Source organism: Octopus bimaculoides, chromosome 1 (assembly GCF_046866305.1).
Source record: "Octopus bimaculoides isolate indiv1 chromosome 1, ASM4686630v1, whole genome shotgun sequence".
NCBI lineage: Eukaryota > Metazoa > Mollusca > Cephalopoda > Octopoda > Octopodidae > Octopus > Octopus bimaculoides.
Window position 1 is genome coordinate 136,413,287 of NC_142928.1, and position 22,425 is coordinate 136,435,711.

Here is a 22,425-nt window from a genome sequence, read left to right on the forward strand (position 1 = left end):
GGGGCAGAGCGATCACTCGTCGTGATGTTAGGGCTTCTATGCCGGGCCGGGTTCTTGAATACAGATGTTCTTCGCAGGCTAAGTTCTGTCTGTTAATTCCGTGGTGAGGCAATTCACACTAAAAGGATCGAGAAGACAACCTGCGGTAGTTGTTTGGTTAGCTGTTGATAGCTTGTGTACGTGTAGTCATGTTGACGCTGGCAGCGATGCTGGTAGTCGTAGTTGGATGATGGTGTCGATGTCGTCGCTGGAAATTGGCTGGTTGGTTGGTGCTGTGTTACGCGTGTGTGGCCAGCGGCCAGATCTAGGAGATCTGGGGCGCGACGAATTGGCGGGTATAATTTAGTCTATTTATAGTAAAATAGGGGCTCCAGGAAAGCATTAGAAGAAACACTCTCACGTGACCTTATTAGAGGCTATGGTTGGTCAGTTTGTGTCCTGGGGCGAACGGGTGGAGATAATTTACCCGCGCAAAGAATAGTCAGTCAGGTGATGACACAGCAAGCTGCTCTCTGCTACGCCCTCACTTGTTAATATTTATAGTGAGAGAAGTGTTCACTACATATATATTAAGGTTATGAGAGGTAATGGTATCAAGAAGACCCAAAGTTGTCAGGTAATGCTGAGTAAGTGCTATGGACAGACTATAGTTAAGCTCCAGGTTCAGTGATTATGCGAATGAGGTGTCCAACGTAGGTCATATATGAGCATGCGTATATATATAAAAATTTCACAGAATGAGATAAAATATCCCTCCCATATCCCACGTCTGTTTTCATTCCTCCACTTCACTCTCTATTTCATATCTTCTCTAGAATAACTATTGCTTAACCAATTTCTTGCACTGTCTCCAATGAAGGGATATATAAAATATCCCGGAAACAGATAGAAGACCTTATCTTTATAAATGTTCTGAAATCTTTTACAGCCTTGGATTTTTATCTCATTCTGTTAATTTATATATGTTTGTGTGTGTGTATATATATATATATATATATATATATATATATATATATATATATATATATATATATACATATATATATATATATATATATTCTTGAGTGTATAGTAAGAATGAGGCATGTCATGTCTAGACTGAAACAGCTGTAAGACATTATCCCATTCTCTGTCACTATATGTCCTTTTTTAATTACTGATATGATATAATATGTCACATGTGTTTGTATATTGTTATTATTATCCTTTTAGTAAACACATAAACAAGTAAATTGACACAATACAATGTCTGCAAGTTGATGAATGCTACCTATTCCCTTCCATTTTCTTATTGCTATATAAATTAATGGTGGAATATCTTTTTACCCGCACCCATTTATTGCACTTGGTAATGTAATTGCCATGCAATGAAAAAACACTAGTGTAATAATAATTGGGTATTCTTCCAGCAGTATATTGGATAGATATTATCCCTTAGTGGGTTGGATTCACAACCCCTAACTTTCTTGGATATATATATATATATATATATATATATATATATATCAACAATTATCAAGCCTGCTACATGGAACGTTGGTACTTGTCTCCATCTTGGGTGGGTCAGCCCAGGGCTATGGTAGAAGGCACTTGCCCAAGGTGCCACACTGTATGTGTGGATCTAAAACCATGTGGTTAGGAAGCAAACTTCTCACTCGCATCCTTTTTTTCTTCCTATATATATATATATATATATATATATATATATATATATAAATATATATCAGGTTTCCTCACAGTTTCCAGTCTACCAAATTCCATGCGTATATGTGTACAACAGAAAACTTTGGCCCAAAGTACCATGCAGTAGAATTGAATTCAGAATCATATGATTGCAAAGTGCACTTTTTAAGTAAATGGCTATGCCTTAATGTTACTGAATCCAGACATTTAGCAGCAGCTGAATAAGACTGTCATGTATATATGTTTTTTTTAACTAAAATTCATTGGTTATATTGATTCTCTCTCTTTATTTACCTCTGGCAATTAAAACAAAAAATAAATAGATGTAGGTGGCTCTTAGTAATTCTCAAGCTGTTACCTCCAGTTGTATATAACCAATTCCAGTGAAGGTTTGTCATTAACCATTACAAATACCAAATTAGCAAAATTGGGGTTATTTATTGTTAGCTAATTGTATACTTTTATTCTTTTTTACTAGTTTCAGTCATTTGACTGTGGTCATACTGGAGCACCGTTTTTAGTCGAACAAACCGACCCCAGGACTTATTCTTTGTAAGCCTGGTACATATTATATCGGTCTCTTTTGCTGAACCGCCAGGTTATGGGGACGTAAACACACCAGCATCAGTTGTCAAGCAATGGTGGACACACACACACACACACATACGACATACATACATATATATATATATATATATATATATATATATATATATATATATATATATATATATATATATATATATATTCTGAATCTCTTTGATTCTTTAAATTTGCTAGCTTCCTGGTAATAAATCGATATTAATTAATATATGATTTTTTACCCTATGTTTTTAATTGAATTAACCATAACCAAGTTCCTAAACTGGATATATGCAACGCAGTAAATATTTTTTCTGCAGACATATTCCCGGAATTAGCGCGCCAAAACGAAGACTTTTGAATTTTACCATTAAGCTGTAATTAACAGAACCACATACACGTTCACCTATGACAGTGGGCAACTTTGTATAGGGTTCTGAGGATTATGGTTACATTACAATCAGGCTGAAGAGAAACAGACATTCGGTAAGAGTGGTAATTTCGAAACTAGTTCCTGTTTAATAATGATTTTTTCGGTAATTTTAAATGTCTTGCCCGCTTACGCTTTGGTATTCCGCTGAATTTCGTTTTGAGAACAATTTAGGTCTTAGTAGACACAAGATGTGATCTATTTCTAGCACATTAAGTGTCCACGTGAGTGGTCAATGTTATATATAAATATATATATATATATATACGACGGGCTTCTTTTCAGTTTCTGTTTACTAAATCCACTCGCAATGCTTTGGTTGGTCCGAGGTTACAGTAGAAGACACTTGCCCAAGGTGGCACATTGTGTCCTTGAGCAAGACAGTTTATTTCACCTTGTTCCAGTCCACTCAGTTGGCAAAAATGAATTGTACCTGTACTTCAAAGGGCCAGCCTTATCACATTCTTTGTCACATTGAATCTCTCTGAAAACTACATCAAGGGTACACATGTTTGTAGAGTTCTCAGCTACTTGAACATTAATTTCACAAGCAGGCTGTTCCGTTGATCAGATCAAGTGGAACCCCCATCGTTGTAACTGACAGAGTGCCATTTGTTTAGTTTTTTAGTCTCATGCGTGTCTGCAAAACCTGCTTAGTAGACATGGCGCTTCAACCATTTTTGGTTAGGAGACCAAAAATGGCCCTTTTGATACCAAGCCAACTGAGACTGACTTCCCCTTAATTGAATGATACCAGCTCAGAACTATGCATCCATCTTTTATCTTTCAGTCATTGGACTGTAGCCATTGTGGAGCACTGTCTTGAAGGATTTTAGTCAAAGAAATTGACCCCAGTACTTAAATGCTTTTAAAGTTTGGTACTTATTCTATTGGTTCCCTTTTGCTGAACCACTAAGTTATGGGGACATAATAAAAACAACACTAATTGTCAAGTAGAAGGAATGATGAACACACACACACACACACACACACACACACACACACACACACACACACACACACACACACACACACACACACACACACACACACAAATGCAAAGATAAATAGACTGGTCTTCAACACAGTTTCCATTTACCAAATTCACTCACAAAGCATTAGTCAACCTGGGGCTATAATAGAAGACACTTGCCTAAGGCGCTGTGCAGTGGGACTGAACCTGAAGCACACAGCCATATCTTTATAATTTTAAGATTTGAATTTTTAAAAACATTTAAAAATGTTTTCTTAAACTGAAACAAATGAAGACAGTTATTAGTGGTAATTCTTTTATTCTTTTACTTGTTTCAGTCATTTGACTGCGGCCATGCTGGAGCATGGTTTTTATAGTCAAACAAATCAACCCTAGGATTTATTTCTTAAGCCTAGTACTTATTCTATTGGTCTCTTTTGCCGAACTGCTTAGTTACAGGGATGTAAACACACTGAGTAGTCAAGCGGTGAAGGGGGGACGACACAGACACAAAGACACATAAATGCACACACACACACACACACGCGACATGCTTCTTTCAGTTTCCATCTAATAAATGCACTCAAGGCTTTGGTCGGCCTGAGGAAACCTGTGAGTATTTATATATGTCATCACCTGACTGACTATTCTTTGCGCGGGTAAATTATCTCCACCCGTTCGCCCCAGGACACAAACTGACCAACCATAGCCTCTAATAAGGTCACGTGAGAGTGTTTCTTCTAATGCTTTCCTGGAGCCCCTATTTTACTATAAATAGACTAAATTATACCCGCCAATTTGTCGCGCCCCAGTAGAAGACACTTGCCCAAGGTGCCACGCAGTGAGACTGAAACTGGAACCATGTGGTTGGGAAGCTAAATTCTTACCACACAACCACTCCTGTGCCTATGATGCTTACAAAAATATAAATGGCATATAAGATTCAATTTAATAATAATAACAATGAAATTATTGAATACAGTGCTCAGGTGCACTACTACTTGTCAAAAGTGTGTATAAAGCATATGCAGTAATGTACAAATGTCTGGAAAGTGAACAGTGTATGAGTCAGATACATGCTTGCATGTGTACGGAAGGGAGAAAATCAGGTGATGTGTTGGCGAATCTCAGGAAGCATGGAAGTTTTGAAGGATGCAGTGCTCTGACAACTAACAACTGATGCCGGCAGTTTGTTCCATGATTCAGCAACTCTTAGCATGAAAAAATGTTTCCGAAAGTCATGGGAGCTGTGCTGTTTTCTGACTTTGTAAACATGTCCACAGGTGGAGTTTGAAAAGGTGCTCAGAGTTATTGTTAGTAAGATGGTTAATAATTTTATGGGTGTCTACCAAGTCAGTTGCCAGACGGAGTTTCAATGTATCCATGCTCAGGGAAGCAAGGTGTTCAGAATATGGCAAATGCCTGATGGAGGGTATTCTCTTGGTTGCATGTCACTGAACGGTTTCCAGACGATTAATATCCTGAGCAAGATAGGGGTTTCAGACCGGTGATGCAAATTCCAGATGAGGCCACACCATAGCTATATAAAGCCTCAGATAGATAGCCAGAGAGCGGCTCACAAAAGATTTGGTAAGTGATGTCAAGACACCCTCAGTCTTCTTGGCAATTTAGCAATGTGTTTTGTCCAATGCAAATCGCTGTCGACAATAATGCCCAGGTCACGTTCACAAGAAGACTTCTTTAGCTTAGTGTTGTGGAGGGAGTAAGTAGACGCCGGGTTTTAAATTTAAAATATCTGATATTTATTAATTCAGACTTGAATTTTGCTTGTTCTTTTTACTTTTTACTGTATTTTAATTTGAATTTTTAATAGTTAAAGTGGCAAGCTGGCAAAATGCCCACCAGGCAAAATGCTTGGCAGCGTTTTGTTCATCTTTACATTTGAGGTTCAAATTCCACCAAGGTTGACTTTGCCTTTCATCCTTTTGGGGTTGATAGATTAAGTGCCAGTTGCAGTGTGGTTGATGTAATTGGCTTACCCCCCCCCCACTCCTGATATTGCTGGCCTTGTGCAAAAATTTGAAATCAATATTTTAATTTGAGTTATAAAATAAGTACGAGTTGAACCCTAGGGGGTCAATGTAATCAACTTATCCATTCCCCCCAAAATTGCTGGCCTTGTGTCAAAATTTGTAATCGGCATTTTAATTTGAGTTCTTCCCTACAAATGACCCTCACTTCTACCCATATGCTTCACACCAATTTTTGTTAATAAAAAAAAAATATTATTTCAGATATATCTTTTTGAAATTTAAAGCTAAAAATAATTTTAAGAATCTGGAACAAAAAGAGAAGTGTTGCTAGTTTGTGATTGTTTAACGGATATTTAGACAGGATATGTGACTTCTGTCTCTTGAACTTTACTGTGTGATATATTAGAGAACATTGCTTCTCAACCTTTTTTTAGTTTAATGACCCTTTAAACAAAATGGCAGTTTACAAACACCCTCTACACATATTTAAAAAATAAAATACAGCAGAATATTTTTAACACTTTTGTTATCATGTTTCTATTGAAATACATTGTGTTTGTTTCAATTAATTTTGAAAGTAATGAAAATTTAGTGAAACAAATTTGCTATTATAAAACTGGTGTTTAAAGTGGTGAGCTGGTAGAATTGTTAGCATGCCAGATGAAATCCTTAGCGGTATTTTGTCTATCTTCACGTTCTTAGTTCAAATGCCACTGGGGGCAACTTTGCCTTCCATCTTTTCGGGGTCAATAAATTAAGTACCGGTTGCATAATGGAGTCGATATAATCGACTGACTCCTCCCCACAAATTTCAGGCCTTGTGCCTATAGTAGAAAGGATTATTAAACTGGTGTTTGGAACATACATCAACATGAAAATTTAATTAAAGATTTTAATTTAGATCACTTTAAAACCTTAGTGGCTAGGGGTATTTAGTTCATGGTTGTGAGGTTATGAGTTTAATTCCTGTTGCTGTGTTGTGTACTTGAATGAAATGCTTTATTTCACATTGCTCCAGTCCACTCAACCGGCAAAAATAAATATCATAGTACTTGTATTTCAATAGGCCAGCCTTGTCACATTCTGTGTCATGCTGAATCTCCTTGAAAACTATGTTAAGGGTATGTGTGTCTGTGGAGTGCTCAGCCACTTGCACATTAACTTCATGAACAGGCTGTTCTAGTAATCGGATCAACTGGAACCCTTGTCATTGTAACTAACATAATGTCAGTTACTTTAAAACAAGACATTTTTAACACAGAATCAAGGGCAGTCTCAGGTGGGTTGGAATCAAAAGGGATAACATCATCATTTAACGTCTGCTTTCCATGCTGTCATGGGTTGGACAGTTTGACAGGAGCTGGCTAGGCAGAAGACTGCAAAAGGTTTCAGTGACTGTTTTAGCATGTTTTTTTTTTGTTTCAGCGGGATGCCCTTCCTAACACCAACCACCCTGCAGAGCTAATATAACAAAGATTATTTATTGCAGTGATTCCATGCCATATTTTAACATGTACTAAGTTCTTCCTTTTAGATATTTGCATAGATTACTGACCCCATAGCTAAATTATTATGGCAATCACCAAAAAAAGGTTAGAACTTATATTGAATATTGGCCCCTTTTCAGCTATGTTTCCACTCACTGATAACACTGATATTGATAACACAATGTCTGTCCAACTGATATACTAAAACCGGTTAAAACAATTTTTCTGAAAGGTGGTTGTGTGGTCGAGAAATTTCCAGGGCACAGTACCTTGGGTAAATGTCTTCTACTACTGTTCCAGGCCAACCAAAGCCTTGTGCATGGATTTGATAGATGGAAACAGATGTATGTATGCATGTAAGTACGTATATATGTATGTATGCATGCATACATGTGTGCATGTGTGTGCATGTGCATGCATGTGAGTGTATGTTGAGACATCACATGATAGTTGTAAATGAGCATCATTATCAAACAAATGAGGTTGTTCATTTCCAGTCTTCCATGAAAACAATGTGTCTAGCCATTGGGAAATATTACCTTGCTTTGAAACAGGTGTGGGTTGGTGACAGGAAGGGCATCCAGCTGTACAAAACCTGCCTCAGCAAATTCTGTCTGAACCATGCAAGCATAGAAAAGTGGACATTAAATGATGATGATGATGAAGTATAAGATGTAAATATCATAGCTGGTTTAAATATTCAATTTTTAAGGAAAATCACAACCCACCTCTAAACACTTAGCATTCCTCCCATAGTGCTCCCCCCACCTCTTATGAGCTCAGGACTTCTCCACAACCACTGAGGTTAAAAACTACTGTATAAGACTATAGTTATTTCCATTTCTGCATTTAGAGTCCTAATCCAAGCAAGCTTGACCAGTGAATGATAGTTGCAATGTTGAAGTGTGGCACTTAGATTTCTTTGTCAAACGTGATGCTTATTTATTCACATTGTTTTGAATTAATCACACATCACATTATTTTGTGGCCTTGAGATTTCAATGGTATGTTTGTATATTTTTAGAATGACATTGTAGGGTAGATGTGAGATGTTGGATCTGGTCAGTTTTAACATAAAACAGGTTCAATACTTGGGCCAGATATGGTTAGATTAAATGCTAAAGGGTTAAATAACCAGATCATTTAGTCATATCCCTATTGGTTAGGGTGTCGCAGTCATGATCACAAGATTATGGGTTCAGTTCCTGGGCTGAGTGGTGTGTTGTGTTCTTGAGCAAGACACTTCATTTCACATTGGTTGAGTGTTGTGTGTGGACTGGCATGTGAAAGAATAGATCCAATGTTTCCTTTGCATGTCGTAAAAAGCAGCTAAAAGAGGTTGAGGTAGGATTTGCACTCTGACCTCATAAAACCTTCACCAGCAATGTGTGTCCTCCAAACAGACCCATGGAATGAAAGGTTGTTGCCTGAGTGGTGCAAAGGTGTCACCTGCTAGGAGTAGGAGTATGGGGACAGCACATCCCCATACAACAATGACTACTACTACTACTACTACTACTACTACTACTACTACTACTACTACTGCTGCTGCTACCACCACCACCGCCACCACCACTACTACTACTACCTTTAGGTTCTGAGATCAAATCCCATTGGGGTTGACTTTTCCTGTCACCCATTCAAGGTGATTAATGTTTATCCTCCTATCAGCTCCAATTTAGCAGACTTATGATCAGAAGTATCCCAGTTTTGATCATCACCGTTTTTTATTAATTACTTCATTGTCCAATCTGTCCTTTCTTTTTTATAAGACAGTAAGATGTGAGTTGAAGGAAATTTGGCTGCTATTTCTAGCAGGTTTAGTGACCACTTAGGGTCTCTCTCTCTCTCTCTCTCTCTCTCTCTCTCTCTCATCAGGATTGATAAAATAAGTAGTTGTTTATGCAGTGAAGGCATTTCCACCTACTATGCAAATATGTGGCGTCATGCCAATGTGATAAACCATATTGCTAGAATATTGTTATTGTCTAAAAGTGCAGATTGGAGTGGATCTGATCTTTAAATCCAACTGGTTAAAGCAACAGATAAGTTTAAGTCTTATTAGGCCTCTTCAGTTGTGCATATTCTATTCTGTTGGAAGACTGGAAGACTTCAAAACTCCAGCTTTCAACTTAAATTACCCTCTAAATTACTTTGGATATATATTTTTACTACTCTTTGCATTGTACATAACCTCCCTTGATCTTACCTTTTTCTTTTTTCATCACTTTCTCTTTTAATCTTCCTCTTCTTTTTTATTGTTTAATATTTGATTTCTCTCTCTCTCTCTCTCTGACTATTCCTCTTTCTCACTCCCTCTATTCTTTTCTCTTTCTTCTGAAGAAGGACTAATGCTCAAAGCATTTAAAACTCTGTTAAGTTAATACCTTATTTGTTAACACTTGTTCTTGCATTGCTGTCTTTACTAATCCCTCCCATTTAACCACACAGACATCCTGTTATTCTATTACACTATATCATCATCATCGTCATCATCATCATCGTTTAACGTCCATTTTCCATGCTAGCATGGGTTGGACGATTTGACTGAGGACTGGCAAGCCAGAAGGCTGCACCAGGCTCCAATCTGATCTGGCAGAGTTTCTACAGCTGGATGCCCTTCCTAATGCCAACCACTCCGAGAGTGTAGTGGGTGCTTTTACATGCCACTGGCACGAGGGCCAGTCACATGGTACTGGCAACGGCCACGCTCAAAATGGTGTTTTTTACATGCCACCTGCATGGGAGCCAGTCCAACGGCACTGGCAACGGCCTCGCTCAAATGATTTTCTAATGTGCCACCAGCACAAGTGCTAGAAGGCGACGCTGGTAACGATTACGCTCAAATGGTGCTATTTACGGGCCACTAGCACAGAAGCCGGACAGCTGCTCTGGCAATGAACATGCTTGGACAGTGTAGTTAGTGTTCCACTGGTGCATGTGTCAGTCATCGAGTATGGTTCAATTATGATTTCGATTTCACTTGCCCCAACAGGTCTTTGCAAGCAGAGTTTAGTGTCCAATGAAGGAGAGGTTGGCATGGGTGCCAGTCGTCGGATTTGGTTCGATTTCAATTTCAGATTTCATATATAATAAATCCTCCTCCTCCTCCACCACCACCACCACCACCACCACTGCCATTGCTACTGCTACTACTACTACTACTACAGTAGTAGTATAGTATGATGGCTGTAAGGGTTAAGATGCAGAACATGATAGCATGTTCAAACCTTACTCAAGCCTCTGTGTTCTGCTCACCTCTTCATTCTTCCCCTCGATCATCAAAGCATATTTCTCTTGTTTGGTTGGTAACTCTATGTAACTGGTCTGTCTGTCTGGTCAGGGTTGACCGAATCTTGCTGTTACTACTATTACTACTGCTGCTGCTACTGCTGCTGCTACTGCTGCTGTTGCTGCTGCTGTTGCTGCTGTTGCTACTACTACTGCTACTGCTACTGCTGCTGTTCTTGTTGATAATGTCATTGTTGTTGTCTCCACTGCTGCTGCTGCTGCTGCTGGTATATTACTACCACCACCACCACCACCACCACCACTACTACCACCACTACCATTCCTACCACCACTGCTGCAACTACTACTACTACAATTGCCGCCGCTGCCACAACCACCACCACCACCACCACCACCACCACCACCACCACCACCACCACCACTACTACTACTACTACTACTACATCAATTTTTTTACTGTTGAAAGAACCGTGCATATTATGATGGCTGTAAGGGTTAAGATGCTGAACTGTTGTATACATGATAGTGTGTTCAAACCTTACTCAAGCCTCTGTGTTCTGCTCACCTCTCCACCACCCCACCCCCGATCATCGAAGCACATTTCTCTAGCCTCCGTACGCATGGCTGATATGTCCTACTTCTAATTCACAGCTGAGTTGTTTTTTCAGTAAGAAGATCCTCTTGTTACAAAGACATTTTCTTTCAAACAAATTCAATGACAGATACAGACATGGCTGTGTGAGTAAGGAGTTCAGTTCACTTAACAAGTATAAAGTCTTGAGTTCCACCCCACTGCATGGCACCTTGAGCAAGTGTTTACTACTATTACCTAGGGTTCACCAATACTTTCTGAGGGGACATGTATGGAAGCCTCCTCCTCTCGAGGTATACTCTTTTTACTCTTTACTCTTTACTCTTTTACTTGTTTCAGTCATTTGACTGCGGTCATGCTGGAGCACCGCCTTTTAGTCGAGTAAATCGACCCCAGGACTTATTCTTTGGAAGCCTAGTACTTATTCTATCGATCTCTTTTGCCGAACCGCTAAGTTACGGGGACGTAAACACGCCACCATCGGTTGTCAAGCGATGTTGGAGGGACAAACACAGACACACAAACATATAAACATACATATATATATATATATATATACGATGGGCTTCTTTCAGTTTCCGTCTACCAAATCCACTCACAAGGCTTTGGTCAGCCCAAGGCTATAGTAGAAGACACTTGCCCAAGGTGCCATGCAGTGGGAATGAACCCGGAACAATGTGGGTGAATATAAAACATGTCTCTCCCTGACATATCTTAGCCACTACCATCATCTCTCCCTCTCTCTCTCTCTCTCTCTCTAACTGTTTCTAACTCTCTCTTTTTCCAACTGGGGTAGGCCATGTAATTTTCTCTATGACAAGACACCTATCTTGAACCCCCCCCATTATACCTTTCAACCTCTCATCAACTGGCACAAAGCCACTTCACTCAATATTATTCCTCACTCCCTGGTCAAGGAGATTTTTTTCTTGGAAGTTACTTGGTGACCACTTCCAGTGCCGGTGCCATGTAAAATGTAATCAGTATGAGCTGTAAACTGTGCCAAAGGAGACAATAGACTTTGGTGCAGTCCTCTGGCTTGCCAGCTTCTGTCAAACCGTCCAACCCATGCCAACATGGAAAACGAACTTTAAATGATGATGATGATGATGGTGATGATGATGATGATATACATGAACAGCCAACTGTCACCTGTGAACAGGTATGTTCACATAACAAACATACACGATTTCATTAACTGCTTCATGTATTAACTTTGTTGTGAGCAGACAGAAGTGCCCTCTTAACTCTCACATCCTTTGTCCCAGCATCCACGTTCAGGATGTGACAGCTGGAAAATGGAGGGAGAGAGGGCTGTATCAATATTCAGCCGGTACTCATTTTTTCAGCTGGTACTCATTTTTTCAGCTGAATAGACTGGAGTAGACTAACATGAAATTATTGCTCAAGGATATTACATGTCACTAGGTTTAGTAATTGAACTGACAACATTATGACCGTAAGCCAAACACCCATATAATTAGGCCACACTTCTTTACTACATATATATGCGTGTGTGTGTGTGCATGCAAATATATATAAGGAGTAAATATTCAAATGAATATTTATATAGATATTTTTATTGTTATTGTTATCAGTAGTGTGGAGGTGCAATGGCCCAGTGGTTAGGGCAGCGAACTCGCGGTCATAGGATCAGTTTCGATTCCCAGACCGGGCGTTGTGAGTGTTTATTGAGCGAAAACATCTAAAGCTCCACGAGGCTCCGACAGGGGATGGTGGCGAACCCTGCTGTACTCTTCCACCACAACTTTCTCTTACTCTTTCTTCCTGTTTCTGTTGTGCCTGTAATTCAAAGGGCCAGCCTTGTCACACTGTGTCACGCTGAATATCCCCGAGAACTACGTTAAGGGTACACGTGTCTGTGGAGTGCTCAGCCACTTGCACGTTAATTTCACGAGCAGGCTGTTCCGTTGATCAGATCAACTGGAACCCTCGACGTTGTAAGCGACGGAGTGCCAACACACACACACATTGTTATCAGTAGTAAATTTAAATAATTGGTAATAACAACGACAAAAATATATGTGGTAGCAAGTAATAATAGCATTAAATAGCTAGAGAATAAAATTAATAACTATAATTAACTATAATTACAATAGAGGGCACATAAGTCACCTATTTGCTGGAAAGAGAAGCCAAATCCTCAACTAAATTTTTGAATTACTCTGAAATATACAACAGACCAACAGAAATGGGCAAGTGAGAAGAGATTATCAGAATCTCAAAGTAGAGATTATCATCATTTAATGTTCATGTTGCATGCTGGCATGGGTTGGATGGCTTAACAAGATCCAATGGATCTAAGGACTGTATTGTGCTTCATCTGCTCTGGCATGGTTTCTATGGCTGGATGCCCTTCCTAATGCCAACCATTTTACAGCATGTACTGGATCCATTTTTTGGGGCGCCCAGCACAGGTTTACAGATGCCGGAGGAAGTAGGGATTGGTTTTATGCTACAAGATGAGAGTATGAGAGAAATGGAGTTGGGGCAGAGCAGGTTCTTATAGAAGAGCTGTGTGGTTACTCATGTTTAGTCTGGGAAGGAGAAAGAATGATCAATAGGTTAGTAGGAGCTGCAAAAGCGATAGATGGGAAATGAGGTGTCCAGGTGGCCCCTCAATGCACATTGTAAGAAATGACTGTGTGGGCGGGGTTATTGCAAGATTGTATAGGAAACAGTAGAGGAGGAGATGAGGAAGCAGCATACAGCTGTAGAGAAGTTAGATAAAGCAGTCGGTCAATGACCGAGGAATCATGAATTGGGGAGGATGAGAGTAAGTGGAGAGGCTGGATAGCAATGATGCTGTTGACATGGGAGGAGAACATGAGAGAGAGAGAGAGAGAGGAGGAGAGAGAGAAAGATGACAAGGTAGGGTTAGGCTACAGGAGCAATGGGGGAAAGGCAGACATAGTGCATGATGCGAGAGAGTTTGGTTGATTGCATGGGGGGAGTCAGCGTACCATATCGATAGAAAGCACATAGAACACAGCACTTATAGAACTCAGTTTCGGTCACACACACAGTCACTTGTATATATATATATATATATATATATATATATATATATATATATATATATATATACATACATATTTCACATATTTTCATATATTCAATAAGACATTCAATATTTCATTTCATTGTACCATCTATTTTTATATTATATACTAGCAGAAATACCCGGCGTTGCCCGGGTTAAAGAGAATAATGAAATCTAAAAACGCTGTCTAGACTACGCATCATCTTTATATATAGAGATGTATATACACACACGCACCCAAACACACGTATATATATGTATATCAATATAAATATATGAAAGTCAATGAAGTTTCGTAAAAGAAGGTGATCATGTACATACTTTCTTGCTGTTGTGATTATAACACCTCATTGTAAACTATGTTCCTTGTTTTCCCTTGTGGAGCATATACAAATAGGTTTTTTGTTGCTGCCCACTCTTGAGCAGCCAACATACAGTTGTCCATGTGAGAAGCAGGGCTCTTCCAAGAGAAGACCAGCTACAGACAGTGTTTGACCCTGATATTTGTTTATGGACATGGCAAAAGTCACACGAAGGGGGAATTGTAGTCTTCTGAATGTAAAAGGAATGTCTGCTCCTGATGGAGTAAGAGGAATTCTTGGAATAAAGACGTCATCCCCTTTTGCACATCCAGAAAGAATGGTAGCCTCGATAACGTGTGACATCATTTTCTAAATAATGCTCATCTGTTATGTTCGGGTTAAAATTTCATCAACATCAAAAATATATGAATTTTCATGGGAGTTATGGCCGTTATGCAAAGAATATAATTTCCAAATTTCATAAAGATCCATTCAGTACTTTTGACGTAGTTTTGGATAAGAAAACAAATGACTAATGTGTGTGTTTGTGTGCATGTGTATGTGTGTGTGATGGGTGTATATATGTATAGATATCTGTATGCATGTATACATCTCTCTCTCTCTCTATCTTTCTCTCTCTCTCTTTCTCTCTCTCTTTCTCTCTCTCTCTCTCTCTCTCTCTGAAAGTATCTGTCATTACAGTATCGAAATGGTGTACATATACATGTATATGTATACATATACATCTCTCTCTCTCTCTCTTTCTGTCTCTCTCTTTCTCTCTTTCTCTCTCTGTGAAAGTATCTGTCACTACAGTATCGAAATGTGATTGTTTCAGTTAGTGGAATAGTTTCATTTTTAAAGTGAAAGTATTTGACATGAGTGTTTTTGTTTCACTTTTGACACGTAATACTTAAATAGTGGAGGAGATATTATGTTGCCGTGTGCTCGAACTCTGCAAGAAGTTAATAATTTTTTTTGACTAAAACACAACTGGAACCCTAAGTAAGGCATGTGTAAAATTTGAATGAAATTGGTTGCGTAGTTCTCGAGTTTTAGGGATTCACACAGACAGACAGACAGACAGACAGACACACATTCTCATTTTTATATATATAGATTGTCAGATCCCAGGGAAAAAAATTCAAAGGTAAATTGTTACCTTTGAGTAGTGAGGCATTTCTCCCTCCATATTTTGAAGAGGTCATGGGCCAATAGGTTTTGGGGATCTGACAATACGCTATAAAGTTAAACCCTATATGGACAGGAAACCTAAGGTAATCCCATAAACCTGCCTTCCTCATTTTTAATATATGACCTGTTGGAGCAAGCGAAAGCGAAATCATAATGGCACCTGTACCAGTGGAGCACTAAGAGCACCGTCCGAGCGTGATCGTTGCCAGAGCAGCTTCTGGCACCATTTGAGCGTGATCGTTACCAACGTCGCCTTCCTGGCACGTGAAAAGACATTCGAGCGAGATCATTGCCAGTGCCGCTGGACTGGCTCCTGTGCAGGTGGCACATAAAATACACCATTTCGAGCGTGGCTGTTGCCAGTACCGCCTGACTGGCCTTCGTGCCGGTAGCACGTAAAAGCACCCACTACACTCTCAGAGTGGTTGGTGTTAGGAAGGGCATCCAGCTGTAGAAACACTGCCAAATCAGATTGGAGCCTGGTGTAGCCACCTGGTTCACCAGTCCTCAGTCAAATCGTCCAACCAATGCTAGCATGGAAAGCGGACATTAAACAATGATGATGATGATGATGATACACATACACACTTCCTTCAGTTTCCATTTACCAAATCCACTCACAAGGCTTTGGTTGGCCCAAGGCTATAGTAGAAGACACTTGCCTAAGGTGTCATGCTGTGGGACTGAACCCAAAATCATGTGGTTGTGAAGCAAGCTTCTTGCTACACAACCATGTCTCCATCTAGCATATCAAAATGAAAAATTACTGAGATAATTAATCAATCCAGTTGTAAGCAGATGATAGCTGTTTAACCCCGAGGTCAGTTCTGATCCAGTGAACCTTGTGAGTGAATTTGGTAGATAGAAACTGTGAGGAAGCTGTGGAAGTTTATCACATGTGTGTGTGTGTGTGTGTGTGTGTGTGTGTGTGTGTGTGTGTGTGTGTGTGCGTGCGTGCGTGCGTGTGTGTATGTGTGTGTCAGTGCTCCTACCACTGCTTTATGTGGTGCTTTATGTTATGACTTCATATCTTTGTGGTTTGACAAAATAGATTCATAGAATAGGTATCAGACATTAATAATATGTATTGGGGGGTCAATTTGCTTGACTAAAACCCTTCAAGGTAGTGCCCCAGCATGGCCACAGTCCAGTAACTGACACAAATAAAAGATAAAAGAGGAGGCAGAGAGTCAGACTAAAATATTTTACTTTGACTTTTATCCTTTCTAACTTCAAATGTTATTACAGATGACTAAGCGTTCTTCGTCTCTTCAGATTTGGTGAAATGTCATTGTGTTATGAATTGATAAACTGGCATTTAGCATGAAGGACAATCTCTTAAGATGACCACTAGACATGTACAGGTTTACAAAAAAAAAAAACACTGTCTTCTCCTGAAAAAGAGATTTAATAGTGCTTTGGGTAGAATTTGGTACAGAGCAACTCACATACCAAATGTGTATGTGTGTGTGTGTGTAAGAGAGAGAGAGAGTATTTGTGTGTGTATATAAAGGTGTTTGGCTTAGTGGTTCGTGTGATAGGCTCATGATCCTAAAATTATAGGTTTGATTTTTAGACTGTATGGCACATTGTCTCCTTGAGCATGTTACTTTATTTCACATTGCTTCAGCCTACTCAGCTGAAATTAGTATCACCCCAGTGATGGTATAGCTTTCTCTCTCTCTCTCTCTCTCTCTCTCTCTCTCTCTCTCTCTCTCTCTCCAGCTGTCACATCCAGCCTAAATAACAAATACATACATATGTATGTATGCATGTTTCAAATATTACAAAGAAATACGTATGTATGCATTTGTCATTTGTGTCGGTGTTTGTGCCCCCCACCCCCACCCCTGCCATTGCTTGACAACCAATGCTGGTCACTTAGCATGGTTCGGCAAAAAGGATCGATAGAATAAGTACTAGGCTTACAAAGAATAAGTCCTTAGGTCAATTTGTTCGGCTAAATGTGGTGCTCCAGCATGGTCACAGTCAAATGACTGAAAAGAGTAAAAAGCATAAAAAGAACAACTGAACATGTTTGGTCTACTGCATGAGTTTGAACACATTGTATAAACATTTAATACTTTTTAAGAAAAAGCAGTATATTCATTGTGTTATGTTACAATGAAATGAAAATGTGTCACCTTTCTTAAAAAGGTTGGAAAACATTGATCTATAATCCATAAAGCAATCTGCTACAAGGTTTTCTAGCTGCAAGAAGTAGCAGCAACTGTTCTTATTGTTTGTACGTGTTTCAAGATATATGATCACCCGCAGTGTCTAGAATAATGTTAAACTCAGCAAATAAAACTAATTGTAAATGCTTGTGAGAAACATGATAATATTCAGAACAACAAGTTGAGAAATCTTCTACATGGTTGATCAACATGCTAGAAATAAAAGTCAAATCTCCTTCAAATGTCACTCTACTGTCTTAGACTTGGTACAGATGTTAGCTAATGTAGCTCTAGAAACCTCTAAAATTACAAGATGGTTGCAGTTGAAGTGCCTTTGATGATAGGTGTGCCACATCAGGGATGATGTTGGGCTAAATAACAACCGTTTGATTGTCTATAAACAAAACAAAGAAAGGAAGTTTCTATCTCTGAGTCGTCGTTAGACCAGTTACACACACATGCACACACACACACACACACACACACACACACACACACACAAACATATACACACACCACAAACACATGCACACACACACACACACACACTTATTGTTGTTGTTGGCACTCCGTCGCTTACGACGTCGAGGGTTCCAGTTGATCCAATCAACGGAACAGCCTGCTCGTGAAATTAATGTGCAAGTGGCTGAGCACTCCACAGACACGTGTACCCTTAACATAGTTCTCGGGGATATTCAGCGTGACACAGAGTGTGACAAGGCTGACCCTTTGAATTACAGGCACAACAGAAACAGGAAGTAAGAGTGAGAGAAAGTTGTGGTGAAAGAGTACAGCAGGATTCGCCACCACCCCCTGCCGGAGCTTTGTGGAACTTTAGGTGTTTTCGCTCAATAAACACTCACAACGCCCAGTCTGGGAATCAAAACTGCAATCCTATGACCGCGAGTCCACTGCACTAACTACTGGGCCATTGCACCTCCACACACACACATATACACACACATACCTCATTTTTACCAATTCCAAGGATTTTACCTGTAACATCATTGATCTATTTACCAAACTATGTTTCATCCATATTCAGCCATGTATCTCCTCTACCTTGTTCCTTTATCATATTTAAACCTTTCAACACCTGGCATTAAGCTACTCACTTCCACCTCTTCCTCTCAAATACTCCCTTCTTGGTACTGGGAGCTTTTTCTTCTTCCCTGTTCTTTCTCTGTCTTGCAAGTTGACACAGCATCCTCACTAGAATCAGTAGCACAAAGGAAAACACTCAGTGCACTTTGTAAATGGTTGGCATTAAGAAGGGCATCCAGCCATAGAAACCAAGCAAAATCTGACATTGGAGCTCAATGTAGCCTTGCAGCTTGCTAGATCCTGTCAAACCCATGGCCCTAAGAAAAATGGATGTTAAATGATGATGATGATGATGATATGGACTTCCTTTGTACCTTATCCTGGAATGTACCTATCTACATTTGAACTATTACAAACTTTTCATATTCTGGGCTCTTCCTGATCCCCTGATATATATATATATATATATATATATATATATATATCATCATCATTATCGTTTAATGTCCGCTTTCCATGCTAGCATGGGTTGGACAATTTGACTGCGGACTGGTGATCCAGATGGCTACACCAGGCTCCAATCTGATCTGACAAGGTTTCTACAGCTGGATGCCTTTCCTAATGCCAACCACTCCGAGAATGTAGTAGGAGCTTTTTACATGCCACCGGCACAGGAGCCAGTCAGGGGTCACTGGCATCAACCACGTTCAGATGGAGTATTTTATGTGCCACTGGCAAGTATAAATATGTTATAAATTGGATACCTGTTGTTCATGATTTTATTCTAGTGTGTGTGTGTGTGTGTGTGTGTGTGTGTGTGAGAGAGAGAGAGAGAGAGAGAGAGAGAGAGAGAGAGAGAGAGAGAGAGAAAGAGAGAGAGAGAGAGAGAGAGAGAGAGAGAGTGAGAGAGAGAGAGAGAAAAAGAGATTGTGTTTGTACCTCAAGCAGTTAGAAAACAACCAAACATCCACCAAACATGCCCCGCTATCTTAAAAGTTTAAGGAGAAAGGAGGATACATTAAGCGATACAGTCCCAGAGTTGGAATAGTCATGGTTGGAATACTGTTGATCAAAGGTCTGTTGAATCAGGGCTGACCTGGAACTAAACAACAGCAACAGGCCAATAATAAAACAAATGACAAATTCTAAAAGTACATATGATTAAGAAGCATACTTAGAAATAAAGTGCAAATAGCATGAATAACATTTAGGTCATCAAGTATGAAATTTGTAGTAAGGTATATGGTAAACTTTGACAGCTGCTCATTTTGCACCATTATTATATTTTGACAATCTTTATTTTTTGTTAGAAAGCTGACACATCTATTTCTTTATTCTAACACATTTTGTGCTTTATAAAGTATTTATAAATTGTTTTTTGCTATTTTTGTTTAGAGATGGATAAGTCGGAAATTCATACAGTTTTGAAATATGAGTTCTTTCTTGGAAATACAGCATCGCAGACAGCACGGAATATTAATGGAGTATTTCATTCTAATGTTATTACACAGCAGACAGTATCAAACTGGTTTGCAAAATTTCGTTCTGGTAACTTGGACCTCACAAATGAGCAATGCGGTCGACCAGAAACAAAGGTGGATAATGACGAACTGAAAGCCACCGTTGTGTCAGATCCATCTCAAAGTGCCCGTGAATTATCGTTGTTGTTTGGTGTTAGCAAGCGAATAATATTGACTCACTTAGTTCAAATCGGTAAAGTGAAAAAGTTGGATAAGTGGGTTCCACATGAACTCAATGAAAATCAGAAACAGCAACGATTGGAAGCCTGCATTATGCTACTTTATCGTCACAAAAATGAATCATCTTTGAATCGAATTGTAACATGTGATGAGAAATGGATCCAATACAACAACCGTAAACATTCAGCACAATGGTTGGACAAAGACAAGCCACCAAAATACAGTCCAAAAAGCAAAATTCATCAAAAGAAGCTGATGGTATGTGTTTGGTGGTCTGGCGCAGGTGTGATCCATTATGATTTCATTAAACCTGGCTCATCAATCTCAGCCAAAGTATACTGCAGCCAACTGGACCAAATGATGCATAAACTTACAAAAAAAAACAAAAACAGCCTAGATTAGTCAACAGATCCACTCAAATTTTATTGCAAGACAATGCCAGACACCACATCACAAAAATGACATTGGCAAAACTACAGGAGTTGGAGTTGGACATTTTCCATCAGCCACCATACTCACCTGATCTTGCCCCCACTGATTACCACTTCTTCCAGAATTTGGATAACTTTTTGATAGGAAACGAATTTAATTCTGACAATGCTGTAAAACAGGCCTTCCAAGATTTTATTGTCTCTAGATTGCCAGGCTTTTACAGTTCTTGAAATGGCAAAAATGTATTGACAATATGGGTGCATACTTTGATGAATAAAATTATTCCTTGTATTTATAAAACACTAGCAAACTTTTTCTTTTCTACAAATTTCATACTTGATGACCTAATATAAGAATTTTGGATGATAGGACTGGCAGAAAGGAAGTATTTTCTTTCTGAACTGTTACAAAAAATTCAAATACTGACAAATTTGACCTCTTTTTATCATTAAAGAAGTCGATGAAAATAACTACTGGATGGGGTGAGGTGTTAACTTCAATCAATTGTATCCCTCTCTGACAAAAGTTGCCCTTGCATCTAGTTCAAATGAATAAAGAGATTTCTTTCATTTTTTTCTTCTGTTTTTTTTTTTGTGTGTTTGTTCATGAGATATCAGTGCTTCGTCTTGGACTTCAGTGAAAATATGTTTGGCTTTTGGGAAAATATTACCTTGCTTCAAAGCAGGCATGGTTTGGAGACAGGAAGGACTTTGGACCATTGAAAAATCTACTTCAATAAATTCAATCTGACCCATGCAAGCATGGAAAAGTGTACATTAAAACAATGATGATGATGGTGAAATTTAGATGGCAAATTGACAGAGTTGTTAGAGCATCAGACAAAACATTTTGTTGTATTCATTCTGCCTTCTTGCTTTGTTGCAGCCCAGGTGACAATCCCCTCCACCCTGATTTAAATAAAATAAATGAAACAGAAATTGCTAGAGAGAGGGGGGAGGGGGAGTGAGAGAGAGAGAGAGGGGAGGGAGAGAGAGAGAGACTTTTTATTAGGTTTTAATTAGAAAGGCAGGCAGTTCCTATGATTCTTTATAGGGCCCTCAAGATGAGTGCAAGGGAGGACCATATCCTCAAACTGGAGATCTGAACCAAATTCTTGCAACTGAGTGGACTCCACTAAAGGCAACCAAAATATTAAGAGGTGATTCCAACACATTAACAAGCATATGTACCACCAATGGTTCATCGCAAACTTCACACAACTGCCATATGCACCACCACAGGTACATTTTCATATTTTGAGAAAATATCCTACATAGTTTTGAGGATATTTTAATAACATAAGTGCTAAATATTACATATTAAATAACATGAATGCTGAATATTAAATATTAAATAACAGGAGTGCTAAATATTAAATAACATGAGGGCTGAATATTAAAGTTTAATTATGAAATATTGTAATATTGCACTGAGTGCAATAGCGTGTGAAGTACATGGCGTCACTAGAAAGTTTCAGCAACAGGCCGTGGTGGTTAACATGTTAAACCAGATGACAAGT